The sequence below is a fragment of the Lacerta agilis genome, chromosome 7, assembly GCF_009819535.1.
Source record: "Lacerta agilis isolate rLacAgi1 chromosome 7, rLacAgi1.pri, whole genome shotgun sequence".
NCBI classification, from domain to species: domain Eukaryota; kingdom Metazoa; phylum Chordata; class Lepidosauria; order Squamata; family Lacertidae; genus Lacerta; species Lacerta agilis.
In genome coordinates this window covers 85,186,265-85,197,739 of record NC_046318.1, presented here as the reverse complement: position 1 = coordinate 85,197,739, position 11,475 = coordinate 85,186,265, and positions in this window count along the sequence as shown.

Below are 11,475 nucleotides of genomic sequence, written 5' to 3'. Positions count from 1 at the left end.
GACACTGTCAAGGGGTCTTAATGATGCCTGAGAGGTATTTTCATCACCTAAACAGCTAAGGAGGCAGGGGCCAAACCTGGGGCCTGGGGGGAGGCATTCTGAGCCCTGTTCCAAGACCCATCCTCAAGAATGCAGCTGGCTCCAATCAAAGTACAGTTCGGATCATCTCCTTCCCATTGAGAATAAAAGCAAAGTACAAATCCCTCAACCGTCCGTCTTTACTGGCAGCTTCCAAACGGCAGCCTCTGTCCCTCTCCAGTCCAGAGTGCAGCAAACTTGTTTCCAGGTGCACACCTGATGGTCATTGCTACCGCTCAGGCTCCGATAGGAGTCTCATTACCCAGATAGCACACGGCCTGCCGTCTCCTCTGCTGACAAAGCGAAGGCCTCAGAATCTGGGGGCAAAGGGAGGCAGGTCTCTGCAGGCTGGCAACCCGTTCCGAGGCACATGGGAGTACCTGTGAGAGCGGCCCGTGACTGCACTTGCCAGCCGCCACCCCAGGGCACAGCTCAAAGCTGCCCCGCAGATTCTGCTTTGATCCCAGCGACCCCAAGACGTCTCCAGAGCTCCAGGCAGTTCTTCTCTTGCAGCTGCTTCGGAACAAGATCCTGTCCTGGCTGCTCAGCCTCTTCCACGTGTCACTGCGTGAACCTCCTTCGAAAGGCAAGCAGAGATGCTGGAGAGCCAGCGCGGAGGGTCCCTGCCTCCTGTTCTCGCTCCCAGCAATTTGGCTTGCTGCAGCCCCCAGACCTTCAGCTCTCCCCTCTGTCTCTCTCTCTCTCTCTCTCTCTCCAGCTACTCAGGAGCTCAGCTGAAGGAACCGGCTGGCAGGGGTGAGCCCTGCTGCTCCTCGATGGAGACTCCTCCCTCCGGCAGCCTGCCACTCGGGCACTGGGCTGAGCTTCCAGCCAAGCACGCTCCGCTCTGGGAGTCCTGCAACAGAGGAGGAACAAGGAAGCCAATCAGAAAGAGGCATGCAGCGACGGAGCCAAGAGGTGCCCAGCTCACACTGCTGCTTCCCACCTCATACGGTGCTGGTGCTGCCCTGCCTTAATCCAGGATTAACCTACAATCAAAGTTTAAGCAAATTACTTCGGGTTTTGGCACTGGTTGCTCAAAGCCTCTTTCTCTTCTCTCCCTCTCCCCGCCCCAGCAAAGCCTCTTGCGTCCAGCAACTTCCCTTCCCACCCCCCTTTTCTGCCACCTCCAACCTAGCAGAGCCGTCTTCCTTCCTAGAACCCCCCGAAAAATCCTCATTGGGGAACAACGCAACAGACTGGCCCTGGGGTGCACACCGACAACACCCCCCAGCACTGTGCAAACAAAGCAGGAAGGAATAGAGTGGGGGGGCAGTGCAGTGGGGGCTAGTAGTTACGAGTTTCAGACTGGGACCTATGAGATCAGGGTTTCTTCATCATCATCATCATCATCATTTTTAATTTGTATACCGTCTTTCTATCTTACAATCCTCAAGGCAGTTTACAAGCTGAAGAAACAAAAAATGTACACCTTATAACAATCTAATGCAATACAAAAATGTGAGGTCCAGTGCCGAGGGCCTTCTGGTGGTTCCCTCGCTGCGAGAAGCCAACTTACAGGGAACCAGGCAGAGGGCCTACTCGGTAGTGGCACCCGCCCTGTGGAACACCCTCCCACCAGATGTCCAAGAGAAAAACAACTACCAGACTTTTAGAAGACATCTGAAGGCAGCCCTGTTTAGGGAAGCTTTTAATGTTTGACGGACTATTGTATTTTAATATTCTGTTGGAAGCCGCCCAGAGTGGCTGGGGAAACCCAGCCAGATGGGTGGGGTATAAATAATAAATTATTATTAGTAGTAGTAGTAGTATAAAACATAACTTTAAAATAGGCAACCTACATCAAAAAGTAGCATTCAACAATCTTTAGAATATTAAATAATAACAACATATAAAAGTTAAACAGAAATCCACTCAACACTTACAATAAATAATTTCTGAACCATAATCAATAAAACTACGGCAGGCCACAGTACATAAAATAATGCAATACACATTGAGAAGCAGAGACTGGAGGGTGGGGCAAGGCAGGTGGAAGGAGGCCTTGCCTGACGGAGTCTCCCCCCTCACAGTTCTTCCTCCAGGACCAGCTCCCTTATGAGGACTCCCAGGGTTGGAGGGTGGGGCAAGGCAGTCTCTCCACTAAGGGTGACCTTGGGCCAGCCACTGCCTCTTGGCCTAAGCTACCTTGCAGGGCTGTTGTGGGGAAGAGATTAAATGCATGCCGCCTTGAGCAACTTGGGTGTAAGCGCAATAAATACGCAGTAGTAAAACAAAATGAAAAACCCAGTTGCCTTCAGGAGGAACAGAGGCCAGGAAATGCCCCCTGCTCCCCTTGGCAAATGTAAATGTGCTTTAAATGAGGCCTCCTCCTGTCACCCGCATCAGCTAAGCAGGGGGAGGGGAGAAGCAGAGGAAGAAAAGGCCGCCGGCCTTGCACTTTGCACCCAGGGGCTGAAGCAGGAGAGCTTCCCTCCAATCCATTACCCACGGATAACAGCAATATCCACGTCTAAAGTTCTGGGAGCCCTTATCTTGTTATCTCCCGCGACAAGGCCAGCGCAACCATTTAGGTGCTGCAGAACAGGTACCGGTAGGAGAAAGAGCCCAGGGGGGCTGGTGGTCGGCGGGTGACGTGCACTAACCTTGCTCTGCGTCCTGCTAGCTGCACAGCTCTCTGGAGGACCTCTCCATAAGCAGCAACAGAATCACGCAAAACAATCGTCACCAAATGTTTATGGAAGAGAAGCTGCAAAGCAGAGAATTGCATCCCTGGGACTGTCAGAATGCATTGGGCGGACAGGCAGGGCGGAAGGAACCTATTCTGGTTTGTGCTTTTGTGACAGCTCAGTTGGTTAGAGCGTCATTCTGATAATGCCACGGTTGCAGCTGACACTTTCCCTTCCACTGTCAAACAGCTCTTATTATGGTTGGGGTATTTAAACATCACCCAATAGCCAGTGAAGTGTGATTGTAATTTGTATACCGGTCACTGTTATTTCATTCTACAATTCTGTATTACCGGGTACTTCCCCCCCCCTTGTTTTTTCAGGATCTATATGTTTTTGTATGTAACAAAAATTCAATTTTTTTTTTTAAAGGCTACAAACAAGGAAGCTCACTGACCTGAGTCCATTCCAACTCTACGATTCTATAAGGAGTAAAATTTAAAAAAACTTTTGCACATGTGTTCCTTTTCTCCTAGTACCAAAGGTTCTGAGACAGTATACCGGTAATTAATTTCCATATAGGATGGTATTTGCAATGTGATCTCCTTGCCTAGCCTGAAAGTAGGGAAGAAGCCTTTGCAGGTGTACAGTCGCTTCTGGATTAGCAACGCACAGGTGCTCTGCTGGTTATATAACAAGACTAGCAGTGGCAAAATATATTGCGCCACTCGTGCTCATCCCCCGCCATCAGGCCAGTCCGTCAACACCTCTGCTTCTCAGGACGCAGCAGCATCCCAAACACATGCAATGCCTGAGCTGCCACATAACCTGCCTGGGGCGAGGAACAGGAATGCAGGAACTCCCCAGAGTCTTCCCAGAATGAGGAATGCAAAGAATGTGGCCTCACGCCTGGGAGCAATTCATCAGGTGAGGCTTCCACCATGCAACTTTCACTCAAGGACATCCAAATGAAAGGCAGAGGCCTTGCTCAACTAACAGTGGTCCTCTGCAGGGGAGGCTCTGCCGCCAGCATCTTCTCTCCTAGGACAATCACAGAACCATAGAATCTTACGAGTTGGAAGGGACCCTGAGGGTCATCTAGTCCAACCCCCTGCAATGCAGGAATCTCAGCTAAAGCATCCCTGCCAGAGGGCCATCCAACCTCTGCTTAAAAACCTCAAAGGAAGGAGAGTCCACCACCTCTCCTGGGAATCTGTTCCACCGCTGAACGGCTCTTGCTGTCAGAAAGTTTTTCCTGATGTTTAGTCAGAATCTCCTTTCTTGTAACTTGAATCCAACCTTCCAGAGCAGCAGAAAACAAGCTTGCTTCATCCTCCATGTGACAGCTCTTGAGATATTTGAAGATAGCTGTCATATCTCCTCTCAGTCTCCTCTTTTCCAGGCTAAAATACCTTCAACCTCCCCTGCACTCAAAGGACTAGGCTGGATTTATCCCCATGAACCTGCCCTCCTTCCTGAAGGAGACAAAGAGTTCCCTCCCCACCCGCTCTAGAGATAGTTGGTGAGTACTTCCTCCTCTACTCATCAACACTAATCACCCGGAGCAGAGAGCACTTTTATTACCAGGTCTAATAAAACCCGTCTATCTCGTAAAAACCTAATTGGTTAAACAACAGAGACTTGACCTGAACCAAACAAAACCGGCAGCTTCACACAGAGTTCACATTTGCCTCACCCACAGCAAACAGTCACTCTCTCGACAGCTCAGCCCCTCCACAGATGCATCTTCAGGATCATCTGCTGTCAAAAAACAAACAAACACCTGTCCCTTCTCCTTGGGCAGTTACCTGGTCAAAGTTATTTCTGGTGGAGGGAACGTCTAGTGCTCCTTTGGTCCCCACCCTGCACTCAGCTCTCACCTGTGGCTCCCAGAAGCTGACAGCAGGCGACAGCAGCCACACACTGGGAAACGGCTTCCACTGGCTGGCTAAACCAGGTGAGGGAAGCCGATGGGTCTCAAACCTTGTATGAATTAGGGACTTCCACTGTGCACAAAGACAGGCTCTGGCGGATTGAGAGGACAAGATCAACAGTGGGTCCAATGGTCAAGAAGGCAGTTTCTGTACTTGCTGTAGAGGGAAACGGAGGGGGGAGCAGGTGGGGTTTTTGTGAAGGCAGCCCATCCTGGATATGGAAAACTCTGATGATAAACCGCCACCCTCTTGCACCTATACTCATTTATGAGAAAGTCTTTGGGAATAATCCCCGAGGAACAATCTGTGCCTGCTGCCTTGCAGGACATCTCTGGGAGAAAAGAACACTACGGAATAATGCCTACACAAATTTGGAGTGGAGCTCCTGAAACGCCTCCTTCCAGCAACTCCTGCAGCCAAGCTGGTGCCAAACATCTTGCTCTGATTTCCTTTGGACCACAGCAGTGAGGCCAAGAGGGGGGTCTTGTCATCTAGGCGGCCCAGGACCTCCAGACACACTGTCCAGGGTTGAGCCCCGGGAAGGTCACATTGGCAACGTGGGAGGCAGCAGTTGCACAACCAGGCATGTCCAAAGTTCATTTCGGGAGCTTAATCCAGCCTGCCGGTCGGTTTAATCCGGCCCCTGTGGCAGTTTATTACCGGGGTAAAATCCTTAAAAAAAAAAAACCTCAACAACTTCAATCCTAAAAAAAAGTGCATGGCCCTTCACTTCATCAAATCTGGCCCTCTTTGAAAAAAAGTTTGGACACCACTGGCCAAGCCAAGGATAGTCCTAAGGAACAGGAGATCAAAAAGGCCCTCAAGCCCCTGGCTCCTGCACTGTCCTGGAGCAGTTTGCCCAGATATTAAATAGCTGTGTGCCAAGTGCTGGACATTCAGAGAGCACCTTTGCCAAACTGGCAACACCCCCTCCCAAGATACCGTGGGCTACGATTCCCATCAGTCCCAGCCAGGACAGCCAAGATGTGGATAGCACATCTGGAGGGCACCACACAATCACATAATTGTGGAGTTGGAAGGGACCCCATGGGTCATCTAGTCCAACCCCCTGCAACGCAGGAATCACAAGCTTGGCAAAGGCAGGGCTAGAGCGTCTTACCAGAAGTGGGGAGACCCGGGTTCAAATCCCCACCTACAAAGCGGACCTTAGGCTGGCCAGTCTCAACAGGTTTGTTGAGCAGAGGAGAGAGGAGGAGAACTATGCGTGGCACACTGAGCAACTTGGAAGGGAAACTTTAAAAAAAACAAAAAACCAGCATGGTTCAGTGAAGCACTATATCTGGTATCAAATCTCAACCATGGGTGGAGAGGAATCCCTGCCACACCTTGTGACTTGCAAGAACAAGGTGTCATTCAAAACACCGGCTGCTCAAGGAGCACAGTGTGTGCTGTTCTCATAGCCCCTCCAATCACACACCTGCTTGGCTCTGGGCTGCCATACCTCTGCAGGAGATCATACAAAGGAAGCTCATGGCAGCCAGAAGGGCCAAGTGCCCAGGTGGGGAACTTGGAGGGAGATAGCATGTCTGAATGGAGAAGATGCAGGTGGAGGACGGGGAATTGACACAGAAAGCCCTCTGTACAGGCTCACCAGAGTTACTTCCTGCAAGATGGAAGACGGAAACATGCACCTCCAGACACACAGAGACACAGCTGTCCACCACACACCCAGACAGAGAGGTTTTTTTTCCTTCTTCTATAGTCCTGGAACTCAATTCAGGTCATCCAAGGGAGCTGAATCATAGAAGATTCAAGATTCCAGCCCACCTGAGGGAAGTTTCAACAGATGGAGCATTAAACAATGCTTCCAAATGTCAAGATCTGCTGAGCAACCAAGCACACTGCCCAGTTACGTTCTCCCCTTGCCTGGGACATGCATCACTCAGAGACAGGAATAGCTTCCAGCCCCACAAATCTAAACTTTAAACTGAGAAGATCAAGAGCAACTCAAACCAGCAAAAGCCGAGGGTCCTTGGAATTGCACCAGAAGGTGTTACGGAAGTGGACACTCTCTGGGGCCCCCTAGGTCAAGTGGCAGGGGAGCTCTGACGCTTGCAAAGAAGGGTGCAAGGCCTGGCATAAGGAAACTGGGCAAGAGGAGCATGGGAGCAGGCAAGGAAGATGGTGTGCACATGCGCACAGGCAGGGCATGCACACAGGAGGCCAATCACTCTCCTCTCCAATTTCAGTGTCTTAAGAAAAGAGCACAGGGAGGCAGGGCTTTGGGTGACACCTGCGAGGCTCTGCTCAGCTTTTGGGGGATTTCTGAGAGCTCACTTCTGCTGAAGTGCTTCCCTCTGCCTGAAGATTACAAGATCTGAGACAGGAAATTATAATTTTGTTATTGGATCAACTTCTTTTGACGTGGAGCGCTGTGCAGGAGTCTTTCAAGGAGGCGGCAGAGATAAAAGCGCAGAGTGTGCTATGCAACAAAAGGCAGGTCAACCCAAGGTGTCTCTGTCCTCGTCCCCCCCCCCCCCATCTTGTCCTACAACAACACGCCGAGAGCTGCCTATGGACATTCCCAGTGGGTATTTTACCTGCCCCCAGTTGTGCAGGTGGGGGGGGTGTCCTGCTCCTGTTGTTGCTGATCAGACTGAGGGAGCTCCTTCAGGCAGACTCCGGTGAGCCTTTGAAGAGCAACTCAGCAACACTTTCTCGCTCCGCAGGAGCAGGTGGGTGGCACCCAGCTGTAAGGGCTGCAGGATGGAGGGAGTGGCCCCCTGGGAACACCAGCCTCCGAACTAGGAATGCAAAGCGTACCTGGAAACAGGAGGCACTCAGCCAAAAAACTAGGCCAGAGTAGAAGGACTGCTGACATATGAAATATTTACACAGAGGGAGAGAGAGAGAGAGAGAGAGAAGCAGAGCAGGAAGCTGTTGCTCTGCGCGACACCTAGCAATTGCCGTCAGACTTACAAGACAGTGGTTTACAGGGAGGGCACGGCCGGGGACTGCCAACCCAGCCGGAAAGAGGGAGGCAGCAGGGCCAAGGAGCTCCACGGATTCTCTGCAGCGTATAATCAGAAAAAAAAACAAAAACGCTTGAAAAAGGAAAGAAGGCAGTCCCCAGCAGTACCTTTTTATTGGGGAAACAAAAAAAAAATCATTTCAGTAGCACCTTAAGAGACCAACTAAGTTTGTTATTGGTATGAGCTTTCACGTGCATGCACACTTCTTCAGATATTTGGGGGGGTGTCATAATTTACAGAAGCATCTGAAAACCTGGATCCTCTTGAGGTTTTTAGGGGCCTTCCCATGGTTGGGATTTGCCTCTACTAAAGAACCGGCAACAGCTGTGTTGAGGTTGTGGTTGTGGTGATTGAGTGGGGGGGGGGGGGTGAAATGCTGCTGTTCCCCCTGATTCGCCACGTCTGCTCAGTCACTGGGGCTCTTGTGGTTTCCAGAAACCAAAATTCAAAAGTGTTGCTGCCTCAAGCCTGGCTGTCACGGGGCTGTTTGCATGAGTTGGTTGGCTGGGCTGCGAGTAGCAGTTTCAAGCACCCACAGCCCTGGTCCAGACCAAAGGTCACCTACCCAGCATCCCATTTCCAGGAAGCTCACCAGGCAGGGCATGAATGCAATAAACAGCACTCTCCTGCTGTTGCCCCACCAACAGCCACGCTGCCTGGGGATGATGGGAGCTGCAGTTCCAAGATGCCTAGAGGGCACAAAGTTGAGGAAGTCTGCATTAAGTTGACCTCCTTTGTCCTGTATCTACTGCCAGTGTCATTGAGTGCCCTCGAGTTCTATTGTTATGAGAAAGGAAGGGGGGGGGGGAAATCATCTTTGTTCACCGCCTCCTCACCAGGTATGCAAACAGACCTAGTAAATGGTTGCAGTTACAGGTAGGTAGCCGTGTTGGTCTGCCATAGTCAAAACAAAATAAAAAATAAAAAAATCCTTCCAGTAGCACCTTAGAGACCAACTAAGTTTGTTCTTGGTATGAGCTTTCGTGTGCATGCTTTCATCTATCTGAAGAAGTGTGCATGCACACGAAAGCTCATACCAAGAACAAACTTAGTTGCTCTCTAAGGTGCTACTGGAAGGATTTTTTATTTTTTATTTTGTTTTGACTAGTAAATGGTTGGCCATTTTAGAGAGAGGGTACATTTTCAAAGGCAGAAGGAATGCTGAGCTGTAAGCCGCTCCTGAAAATCACTGCGAAATTTAAACAACAGACTGTAATCTATTTACTTGAATTAACACCTTCCCTCCTAGACTGAAAGCACCAAGGGGATAACAGCTCTTTTGAAAAAGTTAAAATCTCACTGATTAGCCTTCTTTCCTATAAAACAGCTGACTGTTGGGATTTTCATTTTATAAAAAGGGGTGTGTGCTGTGCTGGAGCTCAAGACTCTGATTCTAAGGATTGAAGCAAGATTTAAAATGCTTCCCTCTTTCTCCAAGGGGTCTGCATTGCGTGAAAAGTACTAATTTTGCTTTTGGCAGGTAATACAGAACGGATTCTGAAATCTGTAAGACTGGTCTTAGACCTTTCGTAAACATATTTTAACTAAAAGGCAGTTTTGTTGTAATGGTTATTAAAGTATGTATTTTTGTGTTCCTATGTTATAAACTGCCTTGTGGTACCTGGATGAAGGGCGGAATAGAAATTTAAGTAATTAAATATAATAACAACAACTCCTCACAAAATAAAGGTCCTAGCCAGAAATAACCTGTGCACCAATCTGCTTCACACATTCTGAGCACATCTTAACCAGAAAGCTTAGCTGCTATGGAAATCCAAGAAGTGTGGAATTATTATTCACATTATAATCCTCAGTCAGGGTGACAAGACAAACACCTGAGCACACCCCACTCTCCCTTCCTCTTTTGCACAAGAGGAAGAGATTTAAAGGTCCAAGTTGCGGTTTGAAATAAACCAGAATTTCCTGCTTTGTCCAAAGATAGGAAATTGTGGTTTTGTACAAACCATAGTGAGTTAACAAACCACAAGCTCAAGCCAGTTAATATCGTCAGGTGAAATACGAAACCGATTTATTCTGAATTACGGTCTGACGTTTTAATGCCACCCCCTTGCGCACAGAGCACAGGAGCATGAACCACAGCACAGCACACATTCTTCTCAGGACAAGCAATGGTTTCCTGCTTGAATCAATCCGAATGTCCAAGGAGAGTCCATTTATGATGGTAAGCTTGTGTGTAGCTGGCTCATCGTTGTCCCTGCCCTGCTATATGTCTTATACAAGAAAACAATTCTTTAATCAAGTGGTGCTCTTGGATTTTTCAATGGAAAAAACTAGAAAAAGAAATGGAAAGAGGGCTATCAAGCCCCAAACTAGGTGTAGTAGAAGGCATACAGGTTGCCTCACCTAGATAGGAAAAGGAAAATGGCAAGTAGGCAGGTAAGAGAGATTCAGAGAAATTTTTCTTGGAAGGGGTTTATAATGTGAATAGCTGTTCATATTACATATAAGCAGGAATGCTGTTGGACCTTGAGATCCGAGCGTCCATTTCAGAAAACGGGTCTTTCTAGCATCAGCACGTGAAACAGGCACTCAGCAAACTACACTTTAACTCAACCTATTAGGTACTCATTGCACTTAGCCTTGAAGGAGATGCAAGTGCAGCCATTTTCTTCCTGCACCAACCAGAGAAAAAGAAGAATCTGAAGAAGTGTGCATGCACACGAAAGCTCATACCAAGAACAAACTTAGTTGGTCTCTAAGGTGCTACTGGAAGGAATTTTTTTTATTTTTCATTTTGTTCAGAGAAAAGGAGACTGCTATGTTTCAAATGAAAGTTGCTTAGTTACTTTTGTAAGAAAAACAAACAAAAAAAATAACAATAATAATAATAACACACACTCTCATATATTCCTAGTAGTGGAATATACCAGTACTTTGAGAATCAGTCTTAGCCGAAAAGTAAAAAATAAATAATAAATTATGCTTTATTTCTTCAAGGTCACAAAACAAAGAGATTTCTTAAAACGTCCACTTGGTGAAAAGATGCATCATTTGGAATTACTGTACACAGAGCTTCTATTCAAGCATGGAGTTCTGTGCCAAGCTAGCACCTACACACTCTGCCACCAACAGAAGAGAAGTCAAACAATGATCACCCTTGAGCCTTTTACATCTCTCTTTGCCCATCCCTGCCAGTAAGCTTTCCTTGTTTGCCAACGTAGCAACAAAGCAATGCCTATAGGTTGGTGGTTGCTCTGCAAGTGGGCCCTGCGTTTGCTCGTCCATCGCACACCTGCTGCAGGGCAAACGGACATCAAATAATAGAGGAGCCGCACACACCCTTTCCCTCCCTGCCTTCATACACCTCGGCCCTCGTGCAACACAGCCACGCTTGCTGCATAAGCACGAACCTTTACCACGTGTTATCACTCCAAGCAATTGCACAAGGCAGTCCCGGAGTACCAGCATCCTCTGCAATGTTGCCACGGCTCCCAAGACATCCTGCCCGGTCTGTGCGTCCCTGTCTGTTTTAGCACCTCCAAAAATATCCATCCTGCAAGCAACTTTAGCTGGGCTGCCCTTCATGACCAAGCTAACCCCACCATTCACCACCACATAAAACATAGGAAGCTTATCATTCCAAAATACTATTTAGTCCCTCTAGCTCAGCACAACAGCAGTGCTTAGACTCCCCAGGGTTTCATGCAGGAGTTTTTTTCCCAGCACTCCCTGGAGACGGCAGGGATTGAACAGGTGAACTTTTGCACACAAAGCGTGAGCTACAACAACCCTTCCTCTCCGCTTAGCAAAACCGTGCCGGATCAGGCCAGGGGGGGACACCTCTGCTCCAGTGTCCCACTTCCTCCAGGGACCAAACAG